Source organism: Antechinus flavipes, chromosome 1, assembly GCF_016432865.1.
Source record: "Antechinus flavipes isolate AdamAnt ecotype Samford, QLD, Australia chromosome 1, AdamAnt_v2, whole genome shotgun sequence".
Taxonomy (NCBI): Eukaryota; Metazoa; Chordata; class Mammalia; order Dasyuromorphia; family Dasyuridae; genus Antechinus; species Antechinus flavipes.
The window spans coordinates 67,746,039-67,766,917 of record NC_067398.1 but is presented as its reverse complement, the minus strand read 5'-3'; positions in this window follow the sequence as shown (position 1 = coordinate 67,766,917).

The window sequence follows — 20,879 nt, the reverse complement described above, 5'->3', positions numbered from 1 at the left end:
TACCAAGACAAGATGGAAATAGCTTCATGATTTAGACATTAAGAGTGATACTATATGCAAATTAGAAGAACAAAGGATAGTATACCTAGAGAAGGAAGGAATTTGTGACTAAAGAAGAATCAAAGTACATTATGGGATGCAAAATGGATAATTTTAATTATATTAAGTTAAAAAAAATGTACCAACAACAACAACAACAATAACAACAAAAACAGACAAAATTAGAAGGGAAACAATGAAGTAGGATTTTTTTTAATACCCAAGGGTTTTGATAAAGGATTCTTTTTTAAAATACATAGAGAAGTGACTCAAATTTATGAGTTCAAGCCATTCTCCAATTGATAAATAGACAAAGGATATGAACAGACAATTTTCAGATGAAGAAATTAAAACCGTTTTAGTCATGTGAATGAATGCTCTAAATCAATGTTAATCAAGGAAATGTAAGTTAAGAAATATCTGAGATACCACTACACAACTCTCAGATTTACTAAGATGAAAGGAACGACTAAGATGGAGGAGATGTGGAAAACAGGGACATGCTGTTTGTTGGAGCTCTTAAGTGATACAAACATTCTGCAGACTATAAGAAACTATGCCCAAAGGGCATTTTGATAAAAGTGCATACCCATTAAACCAGTAATACCTCTACTGGGTCTATATCTCTCTTTTTTTTCCCCTCAGAACAAATTCTTTCTTTAATGTAATATTTCATTTTTTCTTGAATTACATGTAAAAAAAATTTCAATATTTAAAATTTTTTTAAGTTCCAAATTTTCTCATTTCTTTCCCTCTCATTGAAAAGACAAGCAAATTTGATTATCAGGTTATACATGTGCAGTTATGTTAAATATGTTGAAAAAGATGCAGACAAAAAAAAAAAAAAAACAAGAAAAATAAAGTAGGCAAAAAAGTATGCTTTGATCTGCATTCAGACCCCATCAGTTCTTTCTCTGGAAAAAGAAAGTATTTGTTATCATAAGTCCTTCAGATTTGTCTTAGATGATTATATTACTGAGAATAGTTGTTATTTTTTTAAATAACTTTTTATTGATAGAACGCATGCCAGGGTAATTTTTTACAGCATTATCCCTTGTATTCACTTCTGTTCCGAATTTTCCCCTCCCTCCCTCCACCCCTTCCCCCAGATGGCAAGCAGTCCTTTACATGTTGAATGGGTTGCAGTATATCCTAGATACAATATATGTGTGCAGAACCGAACAGTTTTCTTGTTGCACAGGGAGAATTGAATTCAGAAGGTATAAATAACCCAAGAAGAAAAACAAAAATGCAAGCAGTTTATATTCATTTCCCAGTGTTCTTTCTCTAGGTGTAGCTGCTTCTGTCCATCTTTGATCAATTAAGGCTCTCTTTATTGAAGAGATCCACTTCCATCAGAATACATCCTCAAACAGTATCATTGTTGAGGTATATAATGATCTCCTGGTTCAGCTCATTTCACTCAGCATCAGTTCATGTAAGTCTCGCTAGTCCTCTCTGTATTCATCCTGCTGGTCATTCCTTACAGAACAATAATATTCCATAACATTCATATACCACAATTTACTCAACCATTCTCCAATTGATGGAAATCCTTTCATTTTCCAGCTTCTAGCCACTACAAACAGGGCTGCTACAAACATTTTGGCACATACAGGTCCCTTTTCTTTCTTTAGTATCTCTTTGGGGTATAAGCCCAATAGAAACACTACTGGATCAAAGGGTATGCACAGTTTGATAACTTTCTGAGCATAGTTCCAAATTGCTCTCCAGAATGGCTGGATGTGTTCACAATTCCACCAACAATGTATCAGTGTCCCTGTTTTCCCACAGCCCCTCCAACATTCCACATTATCTTTCCCTGTCATTCTAGCCAATCTGACAGGTGTGTAGTGGTATCTCAGAGTTGTCTTAATTTGCATTTCTCTGATTAATAATGATTTGGAGCATATTTTCATATGTCTATAAATAGTTTCAATTTCTTCATCTGAGAATTGTCTGTTCATATCCTTTGACCACTTATCAATTGGAGAATGGTTTGATTTCTTATAGATTAGAGTCAATTTTCTATATATTTTGGAAATGAGGCCTTTATCAGAACCTTTGATTGTAAAAATGTTTTCCCAGTTTATTGTTTCCCTTCTGATCTTGTTTGCATTTGTTTTGTTTGTCCAAAAACTTTTCAATTTGATATAATCAAAATTTTCTATGTTGTGGTCAATAGTGATCTCTAGTTCTTCTTTGGTCATAAATTCCTCCCTCTTCCACAGGTCTGCGAGGTAAACTATCCTATGCTCTTCCAATTTATTTATCATCTCATTCTTTATGCCTACGTCATGAACCCATTTTGACCTTATCTTGGTGTACAGTGTTAAGTGTGGGTCAATGCCTAGTTTCTGCCATACTGATTTCCAATTTTCTACTGGGTCCATATCTCAAAGAAATCATAAAAAGGGGGAAAGGATCCACATGTGCCAAAAAAAAAAGTTTGTAGTGGCCCTTTTTGTAGTGGCAAAGAATTAGAAGTTGAGTAGATGCCCATCAATTGGAGAATGGCTAAATAATTTATAGTTTTTGAATTATGGAATATTATTGTTCTATAAGTAATGAGTAGCAGAGTGATTTCAAGGTGCAGAGACTTACATGAACTGATGCTACGTCTAGTGACTTGAAAACATTGTACAAAACAAGAGGAAGATTATATGAGGATATATTTTTATGGACATGGTTCTTTTCAAGAATGAGATGAATAAGGCCAGTACCAATGATCTTGTAATGAAGAGCCTCATCTACATCCAGAGAGAGTACTATGGGGACTAAATGTGTGTGCATCACAATATAGTATTTTCATTTTTATTTGTTCTTTCCTTTCATTTTGTTTCCTTTCTCTCTCTCTCTCTCTCTTTCTCTCTCTCTCTCTCTCTCTCTCTCTCTCTCTCTCTCTCTCTCTCTCTCTCTTTAACTTTTTGATCTAATTTTTCTTGTGCAGCATAATGGTGGAAATATGTATAAAATAATTTCACATGTTTAGCATGCATTGGACTACTTTCTGTTTAGGAAAGAGAGGTGGGTTGAGAGAGGGAAAATTTGGAACAAAAGGTTTTTGTAAGGGTGAATGTTGAAAATTATTTATGCTTAGGTTTTGAAAATGAAAAAGCATCACTAAAAAAATAACTATAAGGTATACATTTCCATGCAAAAAAGGTAAAAAAAAAAGAATAAGTGCATGGAACAACAAATCATAGACAAAAATACATAATTTCATCCAAGAGAATGAAAATAAGATGAATTTATGGGATGCAGCCAAAGCAGTTCTTAACGGGATTTTTTTTTTTTATCCCTAGATGGTTACTTACATAAAATAGAGAAAAAGAAGATCAAAGAATTGTGTACCCCTTAAAAAGATAGGGGGGAAACACATTTAAAACCTCCAATCGGATACCAAATTTGAATTTCTGAAAAGAAAATAGGACATAAATAAAATTAAAAATATCAAAACTATGGTAATAATAGACAAAAGTAATATTTGGCTTTATGAAAAATAAACTATATATATACATATATATATAACTTTGGTTAATTTTTTATTGATTTTTTAATTGAAGCATTTTATTTTCAAAACATATACATGCTTAATTTTTTGACACTGATGCTTGAAAAACCTTATGTTCCGGAATTTTTCCCTACCTTCCCTTCACTCCTTTCTTCAGATGGCAAATCATCCAACGTATGTTTACCATGTGCAATTAATTCTATAAATATTTCCTCAATTATAGTGCTGCCTAAAAAAGTCAACTCAAAAATGGAAAAAAAAAAAAAAGAGAGAGAGAGAAAGAAAACAAATTGCAAGTAAACAATAAAAAGAGTGAAAATACTATGTTGTTATCGACAGTCACTTACCACAATCCTTTCTCTGGGTGTAGATGACTCACTTCATCACAAGACAATTGGAATTGGCCTTAATCACCTCAGTGTTGCAAAGAACTATGTTCATCAGAATTGATCATTGTATAATCTTGCTATTGCCGATTACAGTGATACCTTGATTCTGCTCACTTCACTTAGCATTGGTTCATGCAAGTTTCTTCAGGCCTCTCCAAAACTATTTTTCTGATCATATAGATCAATAATATTCCATACCATTTATATATTATATCTTAGTCAGCCATACTCCAACTGATGGGCATCCATTCAGTTTCCTGTTTCTTGCCACTACAAAAAGGGTTACCAAAAATATTTTTGTATATGTAGGTCCCTTGTTTTCCATTATAATCTCTTTGGGATACAAACCCAGTAGAAACATTGCTGGATCAAAGGGTTTGCACAGTTTGACAGTCCTATGGATATAGTTCCAAAATGCTTTCCAGAATGTTTGAATCAGTTCACAACACCATAAACAATGTATTAATGTCCCAGTTTTCCAACATCCCCTTCAACATTCATCATTATTTTGGCTCTGATCTAAGCCAAAGTGAGAGTTGTGAAGTGATCCCTAATAGTTGAGATAATTTCATTTCTCTGAACAATAGTGATTTAGAGCACTTATTTATATGAATAGAAATGGTTTCAGTTTTGTCATTTGAAAATTGGCTCTACATAACTTTTGACCACTTATCAATTGGATCATGGTTTGAATTATTGTAAATTTGAGACAATTCTCAATAGATTTTAGAAATGAGAACTTTTTTCAGAAACCTTAGATCTAAGTTTTCCCACTTTATTGCTTCCTTTCTAATCTTGTCTACATTACTTTTGTGTGTACAAAATAAACTTAACTTAATATGCTCAAAAATATCTATTTTTATTCAATAATCCACTTATTCTTTGGCCAGAATTCATTTTTACTCCACAGATCTGAGAAGTAAACAATCCTATGTTCTAATTTGCTTATACTATCACTCTTTATATCTAAATTATGAATCCATTTTGACCGTATCTTGGTATATAGTGTTAGGGTTAAGTCAATGGCTAGTTTGAGCTGTGCTAATTTTCAATTTTCCAAGCATATTTTGTCACATAGTGAGTACTTATCCCAAAAGCTGCAGTCTTGGTTTGAAAAACACTAGATTATCATAGTCAATTAATATTTTGTCCTGTGAACCTAAACAATTCCTTTGATAAAAATTCTATTTCTTTTTTTTTTTTTTTCAATTCAAGAAATTTATTAAACATCCACTTTGGGCTATAATACAAAGATGCAAAGATCAAAAAAAAATGATTTTGTTTTTACTTTCTTTTAGTGGGAAGAACGTCACCTCCTTTTTTTTTTAATAACTTTTTATTGATAGAATCCATGCCAGGGTAATTTATTACAACATTATCCCTTGCATTCACTTCTGTTCCGATTTTTCCTCTCCCTCCCTCCACCCCCTCCCCCAGATGGTAAGCAGTCCTTTACATGTTGAATAGGTTACAGTATATCCTAGATACAATATATGTGTGCAGAACCAAACAGTTTTTTTATTGCACAGGGAGAATTGAATTCAGAAGGTATAAATAACCCAGGAAGAAAAACAAACATACAAGCAGTTTATATTCATTTCCCAGTGTTCTTTCTTTGGGTGTAGCTGCTTCTGTTCATCTTTGATCAATTGAAACTGAATTAGCTCTTTTTATCGAAGAGATCCACTTCTATCAGAGCACATCCTCATACAGTATCATTGTTGAGGTATATAATGATCTCCTGGTTCTGCTCATTTCACTTAGCATCAGTTCATGTAAGTCTCGCCAGTCCTCTCTGTGTTCATCATGCTGGTCATTCCTTACAGAACAATAATATTCCATAACGTTCACATACCACAATTTACTCAACCATTCTCCAATTGATGGGCATCCATTCATTTTCCAGCTTCAAGCCACTACAAACAGGGCTGGCACAAATATTCTTGCACATACAGGTCCCTTTCCCTTCTTTAGTATCTCTTTGGGATATAAGCCCAGTAGAAACAATGCTGGATCAAAGGGTATGCACAGTTTGATAACTTTTTGAGCATAATTCCAAATTGCTCTCCAGAATGGCTGGATGTGTTCACAATTCCACCAACAATGTATCAGTGTCCCTGTTTTCCCACATCCCCTCCAACATTCCACATTATCTTTCCCTGTCATTCTAGCCAATCTGACAGGTGTGTAGTAGTATCTCAGAGTTGTCTTAATTTGCATTTCTCTGATTCATAATGATTTGGAGCATATTTTCATATGTCTATAAATAGTTTCAATTTCTTCATCTGAGAATTGTCTGTTCATATCCTTTGACCATTTATCAGTTGGAGAATGGTTTGATTTCTTATAAATTAGAGTCAATTCTCTATATATTTTGGAAATGAGGTCTTTATCATAACCTTTGATTGTAAAAATGTTTTCCCAGTTTATTGTTTCCCTTCTAATCTTGTCTGCATTTGTTTTGTTTGTCCAAAAACTTTTCAATTTGATATAATCAAAATTTTCTATTTTGTGGTCAAAAGTGACCTCTAGTTCTTCTTTGGTCATAAATTCCTCCCTTTACATCTGAGGTCTGAGAGGTAAATTATCCTATGCTCTTCCAATTTATTTATAATCTCATTCTTTGTGCCTAGGTCATGAACCCATTTTGACCTTATCTTGGTGTACAATGTTAAGTGTGGGTCAATGCCTAGTTTCTGCCATACTAATTTCCAATTTTCCCAGGAATTTTTGTCAAATAATACATTCTTATCCCAGAAACTGGTGTCTTTGGGTTTGTCAAACACTATATTATTAAAGTTATTGGCTGTTTTGTCCTTTGAACCTAACCTATTCCATTGATCAACTAGTCTATCTCTTAGCCAATACCAGATGGTTTTAGTAACTGCTGCTTTATAATATAATTTTAGATCTAGTATAGATAGGCCACCTTCATTTGATTTTTTTTTTTATTAATTCCCTTGAAATTCTTGACCTTTTGTTTTTCCATATGAACTTTGTTGTTATTTTTTCTAATTCATCATAGTAGTTTTTTGGGAGTCTGATTGGTATAGCACTAAATAAATAGATTAATTTAGGTAGTATTGTCATCTTTATTATATTTGCTCGCCCAATCCAAGAGCATTTAATATTTTTCCAGTTGGTTAGATCAGACTTAATTTGTGTGGAAAGTATTTTGTAGTTTTGCTCATAAAATTTCTGATTTTTCCTTGGCCTATAGATTCCTAAATATTTTATACAATCAGTAGTTACTTTAAATGGAATTTCTTTTTGTAATTCTAACTGTTGGGTTTTGTTAGTGATATGTAAGAAGGCTGATGACTTATGTGGATTTATTTTGTATCCTGCAACTTTGCTGAAGGTGTGCTGTGGTGTTCTTTTTCTTCTTTAAAATATATATGTGAGTTCTCTCTGGGAGAGAAGCAGGTTTTTCAGGGGAGGTTTTCTTGGAGCAATAATTACCCCAAATGCAGCCAGCTGGTAAAAATACAAACGTTTATTTTCTCCTTCCAAAGTAGCCTAGTTAGTTGAGGTCTCTCTCTCTGCTTGGTTCCAAGAGGTCTTGCAGTTTTGTCCTTTGCTCCTGCCTCTGCTTTCTTCAGCCCTCAGTCCAGCTCCAAATTGAATCTGCCTTGCCTCCAAGAGAGAGCTTCGTGCTCTCAATCTCCCAAAGTGCTCTGTGGCTGCACCAGAGTGCTCCTCTCCAATCCAGCTGAACTCTCTTCTGCCACCAGCCAGCCAAGTGGAAAATATTCTGCAGAATCTCTCTTCACTGGGCTTATACAGGACTCTTCTGAGAGAATGGGATTATGGATTTTCTCCCATAGTGCTCTCTGGCCCTAAGAGCTTTAAGGGAGGTGTGAATTCACAAAGTTACAAAGTTTACTTTGTGAATCTGGCATACTTGTGAACTCCAATGAGTAAAGGTGTGAACACAAGCATTGTATTAATTAGTTTTACTTAGTACCTTGTTTCAGGTTCTAGGCCAAAACATCTTCTTGTAAGATCAGATCAATAATCTATCAACTCTAATGAGTTAGCAGTTTATAAAGATTCCAACAATGTCGGTTCTTTCTAATAACTTTTTAGTAGAGTCTCTGGGGTTCTCTAAGTATATCATCATATCATCAGCAAAGAGTGATAATTTGGTTTCCTCATTGCCTATTCTTATTCCTTTAATCACTTTCTCAACTCTTATTGCCAAAGCTAGCATTTCTAATACAATATTAAATAGTAACAGTGATAGTGGGCAACCTTGTTTCACACCTGATCTTATTGGGAATGGTTGCAGTTTGTCCCCATTACATATGATGCTTACTGCTGGTTTTAAATAGATGCTACTGATTATTTTAAGGAAAAGTCTATTTATTCCTATACTCTCAAGAGTTTTTAATAGGAATGGATGTTGGATTTTATCAAATGCTTTTTCTGCATCTATTGAGAAGATCATATGGTTTTTGTTAATTTGATTATTAATATGGCCAATTATCCTGATAGTTTTCCTAATATTGAACCAGCCCTGCATTCCTGGTATAAATCCTTCTTGATCGTGGTGTATTATCCTGGGGATGATTTTCTGTAGTCTTTTTGCTAATATCTTATTTAAGATTTTAGCATCAATATTCATTAGGGAGATTGGTCTATAATTTTCTTTTTCTGTTTTCAACCTACCTGGTTTAAGTATCAGTACCATGTCTGTGTCATAAAATGAATTTGGTAGGACTCCTTCATTCCCTATTTTTTCAAATAGTGTATAAAGCATTGGGGCTAATTATTCTTTGAATGTTTGGTAGAATTCACATGTAAATCCATCTGGTCCTGGGGATTTTTTTTTTTTAGGGAGTTGATTAATAGCTTGTTCTATTTTTTTTTCTGAAATGGGAATATTTAAGCAATTTACTTCCTCCTCTGATAATCTGGGAAGCCTATATTTTTGGAGGTAGTCATCCATTTCACTTAGGTTATCAAATTTATTGGTATAAAGTTGGGCAAAGTGACCCCTTATTATTTCTTTAATTTCCTCTTCATCAGTGGAAAGTTCTCCTTATTCATTTTTAAGACTGCCAATTTGATTTTCCTCTCTTCTTTTTCTAATCAGATTTACCAAAGGTTTATCCCTTTTATTGGTTTTTTCCATAAAACCAACTCTTAGTTTTATTTATTAGTCCAATAGTTTTTTTTTTTTACTTTCTATATTATTAATTTCTCCTTTTAATTTTAGAATTTCAAGTTTAGTAATTGATTGGGCGTTTTTAATTTGGTCTTTTTCTAACTTTTTAAGTTGCAGGCCCAATTCATTGATCTTCTCTTTTTCTATTTTATTCAAGTAAGCCTCTAAGGATATAAAATTTCCCATTATTAGTGCTTTGACTGCATCCCATAAATTTTGATATGATGTCTCATCGTTGTCATTATCTTGAGTGAAATTATTAATTGTGTCTATAATTTGCTGTTTCACCCAATCATTCTTTAAGACAAGATTATTTAGTTTCCAATTACTTTTTGGTCTATTTACACCTAACTTTTTGTTGAATGTAGTTTTTATTGCATTGTGATCTGAAAAGAAAGCATTTACTATTTCTGCCTCCCTGCATTTAATTTTGAGGTCTTTATGTCCTAATATATGGTCAATTTTTGCGTAGGTTCCATGAACTGCTGAGAAGAAAGTATACTCCTTTCTGTCACCATTCAGTTTTCTCTAGAGATCTATCATACCTAATTTTTCTAATATTCTATTTACCTCTTTAATTTCTTTCTTATTTGTTTTGTGATTTGATTTATCTAAATCTGAGAGTGCAAGATTGAGATCTCCCACTATTATAGTTTTGCTGTCTATTTCTTCTTACAACTCTCTTAACTTCTCTTTAAGGAAGTTAAATGCTATACCACTTAGTGCATATATGTTTAATACTGATATTGCTTCATTGTTCATAGTACCCTTAAGCAAGATATAGTTTCCTTTCTTATCTCTTTTAATTAGCTCAATCTTTGCTTTTGCTTGATCTGAGATAAGGATAGCTACCCCTACTTTTTTGACTTCACCTGAAGCATAATAGATTCTGCTCCAGTCTTTTACTTTTACTCTGTATGTATCTCCCTGTTTTAAATGTGTTTCCTGTAAACAACAGATTATAGGGTTCTGACTTTTGATCCAGTCTGCTATCCGCCTCCTCTTTATGGGAGAGTTCATCCCATTCACATTTACAGTTAAAATAACCAATTTTGTATTTCCTTCCATCCTAATATCCCCAGATTATACTTTTCTTTTTCTTGCCCTCCTTCCCTTCTTACCTATTGGTCCCACTAACTTCATGCAGCTCTCCCTCTTTAGTATTCCTCCCTCCTCCCTTTGAATCCCTTCCCTTTTCTTGTACCCTTCCCTTATTACTCTTTTTCCTTCTCCCTTTTCCTCTCCCACTTTTTAATGAAGTGAGAGAAGAATCTGAGTAAAACAGATATGTCAATTGTTTCCTCTTTGAGCCAACTCTGATGAGAGTAGGATTCACACAATGTTCCTCCCCCTCTCTTAAGTTCCCTCATATATAATTATGTTTCCTTTGCCTCATTGTTCCATGTAGTTTCCCTCTTTTTATCTCCCCTCTTCCCTTTTTCTGACACTATCCCTTTTCCATTTCTACTTCCCTTTTTTATGTTATATTGGTAAAATCAAATTATACATATGGTTTTTATGTATATCCACAACAGAAATACAGTTCTCTAGAGTTCCTTTTACCTTTTTCTACTTCTCTTGATTCCTGTTGTTGGAGATCAAATTTTTTGTTTAAGTCAGGTTTTTTCCTTAGAAACAGATGGAATTCCTCTATTTCATTAAATGTCCATCTTCTTCCATGGAAAAAAAATACTCAGCTTAGCTGGATAATTTATTCTTGGCTGTGTTCCAAGTTCTTTTGCCTTTCAGAATATCTGATTCCAAGCCCGTCGATCCTTTAATATTGAGGCAGCCAGATCTTGTGTGACCCTTATTGTGGCACCTCGGTATTTGAACTGTTTTTTCCTGGCTGCTTGTAAAATTCTTTTTTTAGTCTGAAAATTCTGAAGTTTGGCCACAATATTCCTCAGAGTCTTTATTTTAGGGTCTTTTTCAGAAGGTGTTCGATGAATTCTTTCAATGCCTATTTTCCCTTCTGGTTCTATTATTTCTGGGAAGTTCTCTTTGATGATTTCCTGTAAAATAGTATCTAGGCTCTTTTTTTGTCATGATTTTCTGGTAGTCTGATGATCCTCAGGTTATCTCTCGTAGATCTATTTTCCAGGTCTGTTGTTTTTCCAAGTAAATATTTGACATTTTTCCCAATCTTTCACTTTTTTGATTTTGCTTGACTGATTCTTGATGTGTCAATGAATCAATCATTTCTATTTGTTCATTTCTGATTTTTAGTGAGTTACTTTCTTCATTAGCTTTTTTTTTACTTGTTTTTGTATATGTCCAATTAAGTTGTTTTGCTCTATGGAATTTTTTTCCATTTCACTATTTTTTTTTTTTTTTTTTTGTAGTGAGTCATTTTCTTTTTCCAATTCACAAACTCTGTTTCCCTGCACATCTTGGGAGTTTTTTTTTTTTTTTTTACCTTTTCCAATTCACATTTCAGGAAGTTGTTTTTTTTCCACTTTATCAAATTTTTCTTTTACTGAATTATGTGCCTTTTCTGTACTCTCTTGCATAGCTTCTCTTTCCTTTCCCCATTTCTCTTCTAGTTATCTTTTAAGGTTTATAATAGTCTCTTCTAGGAGAGCCTTTTGTATTGGAGACCAACAATTGTCTGGAGACTGTCTGCTGTTAGTCTCTTCAGGGTTGAAAAGCTGTTCTCTTTCTGTATAGAAAATATCAATCATTCTTTTGATTTTTTTACTCATTTTGTTAAACCCTGTAGGGTCTCCCTTCAGAGCCAGGAGGTTACCAGCTTCCTCTGCAGAGCAGTGAAAGATGTATGGATGGGTAATTGTCCTGCCGACCAGCTACAAAAAGCAGTGAGATACTGGAGTGCTCTGGGAAAGAGTTCCCCACCGGAAAGTTCCTCAGGCTTACAGGGCCTGGCTGGGAAAGTGCCCTTCAAAGGACCCAGGCTGTGTGAGATAACAACTGCCTTGGGGCTAGACACTGAGCAGTGAGAGTTTCACTTCCCAAGCCAAAGCCTGCCTTGGGGCTGTGGGTATTAGCAGCTGATTAGGGAATGGATTTGCAGCGACCAGAAGTGTCTCCTGGGAAGAGCAGTCAGCTTGGGAGGTTCTATTGCCCCAAGCTGAGCCCCCCACTCTTTTGATTAGAGGCTGCCCAGGCTGTGCCTCCCTGCAGTGCAGATTAGTAACTGCACCCACAAAAGCCCTGAACTTCAGGATGTGGCTGCAGGGCTGCAGTAAAGTCTGCCTGAGTCACTTCCGTGTTTTAGGGGTTACAGCCAGATGTCTTTAGGTTCTGGTGTTTTTTTAAGAGGACCCTCTCTTGTAGGCTTTAAATTTCTCTGCCAGTTTATTGCTTTGTAGTCAAGGCAGAGCAGTTAGCCTATAGCAGAGTGGTCCCTATAACTTCTCTAGCCAGAGAGATCACCCCTGTCCCTGGTCTGCTCAAGACGCTAGCCTCTTGCTGCCTTTGCTAGTCTGTTCCTGGCCCCTCAGGACAAACCTTTCCTGGCAATCCTCTGAATTGACTTTGGATGGTAAGTTGTGGTGATTCTAAGCTTCATGAATTTAAGCAGTAAAGAGCTATTTTTGAGGCTGAATAGTTTCACATTAGAAAAAAAAATAAATTGGAGAAGCTTTTAATCAGTTCCTTAATTAAAATTCCAGGGTGAGATGGATTTATAGATGATTTCTACCAAATATTTAAAGAAAAATAATTTCCAATATTATGCAAACTATTTGGAAAAATAAGGAAAGTAGCCGTCCTACCAAATTCCTTTTAGGACACAGATATGGTGCTGATAACTAAATTAGGTAGGTTAAAAAGAGAGAAAGAAAAATTGTAGACACATGGCTCTAATGAACATTAGAGCCATTAAATACAAAAATCTTAAATAAAATAGTAGTGAAGAGATTACAGCAAATCATCCCAAGGATGATACCTCATGACCAAGTAGTATTTATATCAGGAATGCATGGTGGGTTTAATATTAGGAAAAATATTAGCATAATTGACTATTTTGGTAACCAAAGAACAAAAATCATATTATTATCACAATAGATGCAGAAGAATGTATTTGACAAAATCCAACATCCATTCTTATTAAAACACTGCAGAGTATAGGAATAAATGGATTTTTCCTTAAAATAATCAGTAGCATATATTTAAAACCATCTGCAAGCATCATATGTAATGAGATAAACTGAAACCATCCCCAGTAATATCAAGGGTAAAACAAAGTTGCCCACCATCACCACTATTTAATATTACATTAGAAATGCTAGCTTTTGCAATGAGAAAAGAAAAAAAGAGACTAAAGAAATTAGAATAGGTAATGAGGAAACCAAATTATCCATCTTTGCAGATAATAGAATGATATACTTAGAGAATCTTAGAGAATCAACTAAAAAAACTATTAGAAATAATCCGCAACTTTAGCAAACTTGCAGGATCCAAAATATACATAAACCATTATCTTTTTTATACATCACTAACAAAATCCAACAGCAAAAGATACAAAGAGAAATCCTATTTTGTGTGTGTGTTTTTTTTTTTTTTTTTTTTTTTTTTTTTTTTTTTTTTTTTTTTTTTTTTTTGCTTTAAAATATAATGTTTCTCTCTGGGAGCAGGTCTCTTGGGGAGGTTTTCTGGAGACAGCCTTAGTTTCAATTAAAAGTAATAATTACCCAAATGCAGCCAGGTGCTAAAAGTTCAAATCTTTTATTGTATCCTTCAATATATCCTGGTTAGTTTTCTTAGAGGCCTCTCTCTCTCCTTGGTTCCAAGAGCTCTAGCAGCTTTGTCCTTTACTTCTACCTCTGCTCCCTTCAGTCTCCAGCCAGCATCAAGGTGAAAGTTGAAATGAATCTCTCTTGCCTTGGAGAGAGGGCTTGTGGGCTTCCTCCCAGAGTGCTCCTCTCCAACCCATGGCAATGTTTTGAAGTAACTCACTTGACTGGCACCCTAACCTGAAGCTCAGAGCCTCTTTATATATGATCTCCCAAAGGTTGACTCCTCCTTCTGGAGGCAGGGTTTAAGGGACGTGTGAATTCAGATACTTCATACTAAACCCTGAAATCTCCCAAACGTGTGAACTCCAATGAGTACTTAAATACATTAGTGAGCTAAAAGATTTGCTAAGTACCATGCTAAATTAGCACTTTGTAAGTATTCCAACACTATTTAAAATAACTGTTGAGGGGCAGCTAGGGGATGCAATGAATAGAGCACCATCCCTGAAGTCAAGAGAGTCTGAGTTCAAATCTGGTCTCAGACACTTAACACTTTCTAGTTGTGTGACCCTGAACAAGTCAGTTAACCCCAATGGCCTCAGAAAAAGAAAAAAAAAAAGAAATAAAAGTAAAATAACTGTCAGTAGTATAAAATATTTTGGAATCTATCTGCCAAGGTAAAGTCAGGAACTACATGAGCAAAAGTACAAAACACTTTCCACACAAATAAAGTCAGATCTAAACAATTGGGACAAAGCAAATATATCAGATTAATTTAGGCAGCATTTGTCATTTTTATTATTTTTATGTAATATAATATAATAATATAATGATTGTATCATATAATATACTAAATATACAAATATTTGCAATGTATATACTAATATTTATATTTGTATAATATAAATATATAATATATTATTTATGTATATATCATATATTTATATAATATAAGTAAATATAATAAAAATGACAAATACTCCCTAAATTAATCTGATTCTTCAGTGCCATACCAATCAAACTCCCAATGAATTATTTTACATATGTAGAAAAAATAATAAAAAGCTCGACTGGAAGAAAAAAAAGTTCAAGAATTTCAAGACAATTAATTTAATAAGTACAAATGAAGTTGGCCTATCTATACCAGACCTAAAACTATACTATAGAACTGTGTTCATCAAACAATTTGCAACTGGCTAAGAAATAGAGTAGTCAGTCATTGAAATAAATGAAGTTCACAGGACAAAACAGTTAGTTTCAGGAATGAGAAGTCTTTATTTGACAGAAATTTGTTGGGATGATTAGAAATTATTTTGGCAGAAACTAGTCTTTGACCTTAGTCATTTAACTAGTGACATTTAACTCTTAACACCTGGAATCCTTACTAACTGCTAACTAATTAGAGTTGATCTAATCTTACAAGAAGATGTTTTGGGCAGAACCTGAAACAAGGTACTAAGTAGAACTAATTAATATAAGGCTTGTGTTCACACCTTTACTCATTGGAGTTCAATGAGTTCACACCTCCCTTGAAGCTCTTTGGGCCAGAGAGCACTATGGGAGAAAACCCATAATCCCATTCTCTCAGAAGATTCACATATAAGGCGAGACAGCCATTCCAGAATACATTTTTTCCTCTTGGCTGGCTGGTCACAGAAGAGAGTTCAGCTGGACTCAAGAGGAGCGACTCTGGTGGCAGACGAAGGGTTTTCAGAGGATAAAGCTACGAGTGGAGAGTTCAGTGGACAACCAGATTCATCTTCATCTCACACCACTGTAGTTGGTGGCTGGGTTCCCCAGAAGGAGACAAGAGAGACATTCCATCTCTGTGCTGGTTGGAGGCTTAAGAAAGCAGAGGCAGAGGCTGAAGGCCAGAACCTTTGGATTTGGAGATATTCGAAGGGCTCTAAGCCTCTAAACAAGCTGTGCTTTGAGAAGAACAAGCACTCCAACATTTGAACTCATAACAACATAAGACATAACACTAAATTAGAAGTGAGAATAATAATTTGAAAACCCTACAATGTATTAAACAGCTCTAATCCAAATTCCTTTTAGTCCTCCATTTACTCCTTATCTATGCCTGCAAACTCCCAACATTCTTGTCTGACTTAACTTTTCTGATTTTACTTATAGATTCCTCGGCCTTGATCCTGATTCAAGTGGAAAAGCCTCTTCAACCCAGAAATTAGGGTGAGTGCAACAAAGAAATTTTGTTAGAAGAGTTAAAGTAGAATTTCAGCTAAGATGGGACAGATATTTAGAAAAAAGCCTGTTTCTGTTCAAGGAAAATGTTTAGAGAGCATTGTCAAAGTTATGGAAAGCCAAGGTTTAATTATAAGTTTACAGCAAATCACTGAACTTTTACAAACTGTAAAGGACATATGTCCTTGTTTCTCTCTTGATAAGGATTTAGATCTAAATGAATGGAAATTGGTTGGAGAGGATCTTTGTCAATTCTATGATAAAAATGGGCCTAACTCAATAATTAATACATATAATGTAATACACAATTGGCTATAAGAAGTTATTTAAGTGGTAGAATGATGAAAAGGAAAGTACAGGAGGAAGAAGTGCCAACTTTACTAGGTGAAAAGGAGGACGAATCAGATGAGAATGGAGTTAATTACAATTCTGAGTATGATACTTCACAGCAGGAGGAATTAGGTGATTCCACATCTCATGACCTTCCCCCCGCAATTAACCCTTCATGTGTGGACCAAGGGGGAGCGGGAGAGACAGAAACACAGTCAGCTTCTCCTGTAAAGCAGAATTTGACAAGATTAGAAAAAGCATTAATTAAAGCAAAAAACGAAGGAGAAGATATATCTGATTTTATAAACGCATATCCTGTGATTGAAAGGATTTTCTCTTCAGGTCAAAAAGAGAGAAGATACACTCCTTTTAATTTGGAAAAAATTAAAGATTTGAAAAAGGGTTGCACTCTTTATGGGGCTACATCATCTTATGTGAAGATGTTACTAGATAATTTGTCTTATGAAATCCTAACCCCGAATGACTGGAAATCCATAGCAAAAACTTGTCTAAAACCGGGACAAAATTTATTGTGGCTTTCACAGTTTCATGATTTATGTAGGATTCAAGCCCAACACAATAGGTAAACAGGAGCTGTTGTACAAATCACTTTTGACCAACTAGCTGGTGAAGGTCAGTATGCAGAGAGTTCAGAACAGATTTATTATCCCATAACAGTGTATGAGCAAATTTCTAAGGCTGCAATAAAAGCTTGGAATTCTCTCCCTGGAAAGAAAGATGGAAATAATGCTTTCACAAAAATAGAGCAAGGTCCCAATGAACCTTTTGCAGATTTTGTGGGACGTTTACAAACAGCTGTAATAAGAACTATTGGAGATAATGCAGCAATAGAAATAATGACCAGACATTTGGCTAAGGAAAATGCCAATGAGGTTTGCAAAAGAATTATATGGGGGCTAGACAAAGATGCTCCTTTGGAGGAGATCATAAGATGCTGTGCCACAGTGGGCACAAATGCTTATTATGCCCAAACTATGATGAACATGGAAAGACAAGGTCCTTCTTGGCAAAGGAATTCTAGAGAAACTCGTCGATGTTTTCAATGTGGAAAAATTGGATATCTAAGAGCCCAATGTAAATATAGAGATACAATGAGAAGACAGGGTGAGAGAAAACCCAAAACCCCATGTCCAAAATGTAACTGAGGCTTTCACTGGGCCTCTAAATGTATATTGACCCAGAGGAAGGAGAGGCAAGGCCCAGCTCCAAAGTATCAATCAAAGGACAGGTGGGGCATGATAGCAGCTGAGGTTACACCCAGAGAGACTTTAGAAATTCAGGACTCTGATGTCATCAACCAACAGAAAAGCAATCAGGATTACAGTTGGGAAGAATACAGGCCTTTTAAGACAACAAGGCAATATCCAGTGCAAACAGCTCCAATGTAATTACCAGATGATGAGGAGAAATCCCAAATTTGGTAAATAGAAGGGAATTAGGTTAACTGCTTGGGGAAGAGGATCTGCTTATATTTCCACAGATGGAGAAAGACTCAGATGGCTGACTATGAGACTGTTAAAAGGACTTTTAAAATCTTCAGGAATCATTGGATTTCCTAACAATTGGATTTCCTAAAACAAGATGAGACTGTTTCAGTTCTTGAAAAAACAGCAAGAATCATTGGATTCCCTGACATGAAAAATTGTTGATGAGACCTTTTGCAGTACTTCAGAGCTTACAAGAATTATTAGATTCCTGGCACATGAACTAATGGACAATGGATTGCTTATGGACTATTTCTAGGACTTGTGGACATGTGTAAATCTTCAGGTTGATTCATGTTGTTACATTACTACTAGCCTGTGTTATATTGCTATGTGCTTATGTAAATTATGTATAATGCCTCCCATATTGATGGATTTATGTATACCATGTATATCGGTTACAAAGTTCTGGCCCATATTGATGGATTTATGTGTATCCCTTCAGAAACCCACTAATCTGATTAGATTTCCTATTTCCTTTGGTGTTTTCATCTAACAAAAGAAAGGGGGAGATGTTGGAATCCTTACTAACTGCTAACTAATTGGAGTTGATCTAATCTTACAAGAAGATGTTTTGGGCAGAACCTGAAACAAGGTCCTAAGTAGAACTAATTAATACAAGGCTTGTGTTCACACCTTTACTCATTGGAGTTCAATGAGTTCACACCTCCCTTGAAGCTCTTTGGGCCAGAGAGCACTATGGGAGAAAACCCACAATCCCTCTCTTGAAGGAGCATAAATAGAGCTTCAATGGGCCAGTCAAGGAAGTTCTTCAGAGTGAAGAAACTACAAGTCGAGATTTCACTGGAATGACATGAAGAGTGGAGCTGGCTGGAGGCTGAAGAAGGCAGAAGCAAAGGACAAAGCAGCAAGAGCTCTTGGAACCAAGCAGAGAGATAGGCCTCTAAGCTAACCGGGCTATATTGGAGATAATAAAAGATCTGAACTTTTATCACCTGGCTGCGTTTTGAGAAGAAAAAGCTCACCAACATTTTGGCGCCCGACAGGGACCGATTCAGATCCATCTGAACTAGATCACAACAAACACCCCCAGGGATCCTCAAACTATGGCCATGGGCCAGATGAAGCAACTGAGGACAATTATCCCCCTCACGCAGAGCTATGAAGTTTCTTTATTTAAAGGCCCACAAAACAAAGCTTGTTTGTTTGTTTGTTTGTTTTTTTTTACTATAGTCCTGCCCTCCAACAGTCTGAGGGACAGTGAACTGGCTCCCTATTTAAAAAGTTTGAGGACCCCTGTCACCTATACCAAGAGAAGGTTTAAATGGGTTTATAATTTAGACAAAAGAGTGATTTATGAGCAAATTAGAAGAACAAAGGATAGTTTTCCTCTCAGGTCTGTGACAAAGGAAGAATTGCCAGCCTAAAAAGAGCTAGAGTACATTATGGAATGCAAAATGAATAATTTTGATTATATTAAATTAAAAAGTTTCTGTGCAAACAAAAACAATGCAGACAAGATTAAAATGCAAAATATAAATTGGGGGAAATGCATTGAAGGGTTCTGATAAAGCCCTCCTTTTTAAAACATACAGATTTTAAATTTAGAAGAATGCAAGCCATTCTGAAATTGATAAAATGGTGAAATGATATGAACAGACAATTTTTATGAAGAAATTAAAACCATTTCTAAGTCATATGAAAAGGTGCTTTATATCACTTTTGATCAGAGAAATGAAAATTAAGACAACTTTGAGATATCAGTACACACCTCTCAGATTCACTAAATTGATAGGGAACAATATTGTTGATTATTAGAGGGGTTTAAGGATAACTGGGATACTAATACATTGTTAATGGAGTTGTGAACTGATCCAACTATTCTGTAGAGCAATTTGGAACTATGCCCAAGTGGCTTTCAAACTGTGCATACACATCCATCAATGTCTGTACTGGACCTATTTCTCAAAGAAATCAATAAAAAGGGAAACGTATGTACATGTGCAGAAATGTTCACAACAGCCCTTTTTTTGCATTTGTAAGAGATGGAATGCACATCATTTGCATAATGTTTTAAGTTATGGCATATGAATGCCATATTTTTGCTCTTTAAGAAATGATCAGCAAGATGATTTCTGTGAGACCTGGAGAGTCTTAAATGAACTGCTGTAGTGAGTAGAGTGAACTGAGTAATCCAGGAGAAGTTTGTACTTGAAAACATCAAAATTATGCAATGATCAGTTCTAATGGATATGGCTCTTTTCAACAATAAAAGGATTCAGGACAGTTCCAAAGATTTTATGACAAAGAGATACATATCCACCTAGAGAGAGAAGTGTAGGGACTGAGTGTGGATCACAATATAGTATTTTCACTCTTTGTTATTGTTAGCTTGCCTTTTCTTTTCTTTCTCATTTTTTTTCATCTGATTTTTCTTGTGCAGCATGATACTTGTGGAATGATGTAAAGAAAAAGTGCATGTGTTTAACATATTGATAACTTGCTGTATAGGGGAAAGGTCAGTGGAAGGGGAGGGGAAAAAACTTGGAACACAATATTTTGCAAGTGTTAATGCTAAAAATTATCTATGCATATGTTTTGAAAATAAAAGTTTTAATAAAAAAGCAAAAATAATGAACAAATCAATAAATTCTGACCCACTATATAATATCCATCCTATTTCCTCCCTCTTATTCAAATAAATAGGGGTGACATGATTTTTTTCCATTTCTGTTCAGTTCTCAATTTTGTTTGGACATTATAATAACATGGAATTTATTTGTGTTTTGTTTTGTTTTATTTTATATTAATATTGTGGTCTATATAATATGCATTGTTTTCCCAGTTCTGATATAAATCTTTCCATGATTTTCTAAATCACTGGTTATTCTTAGTCTATAGTTGTTTTCTTTGTATATATTTAGTCTTACAAATGTAAGTATAAACTGTTTCAGGAAAACCTTTGAATCTCTACTGATTTTATAAACTCCCCAAATGTCCTATTACCAATTTGTGTTTTTTGTAGGTGCTTATTATAATCTTAAGCAAATTGAAAAATGAGTCTTT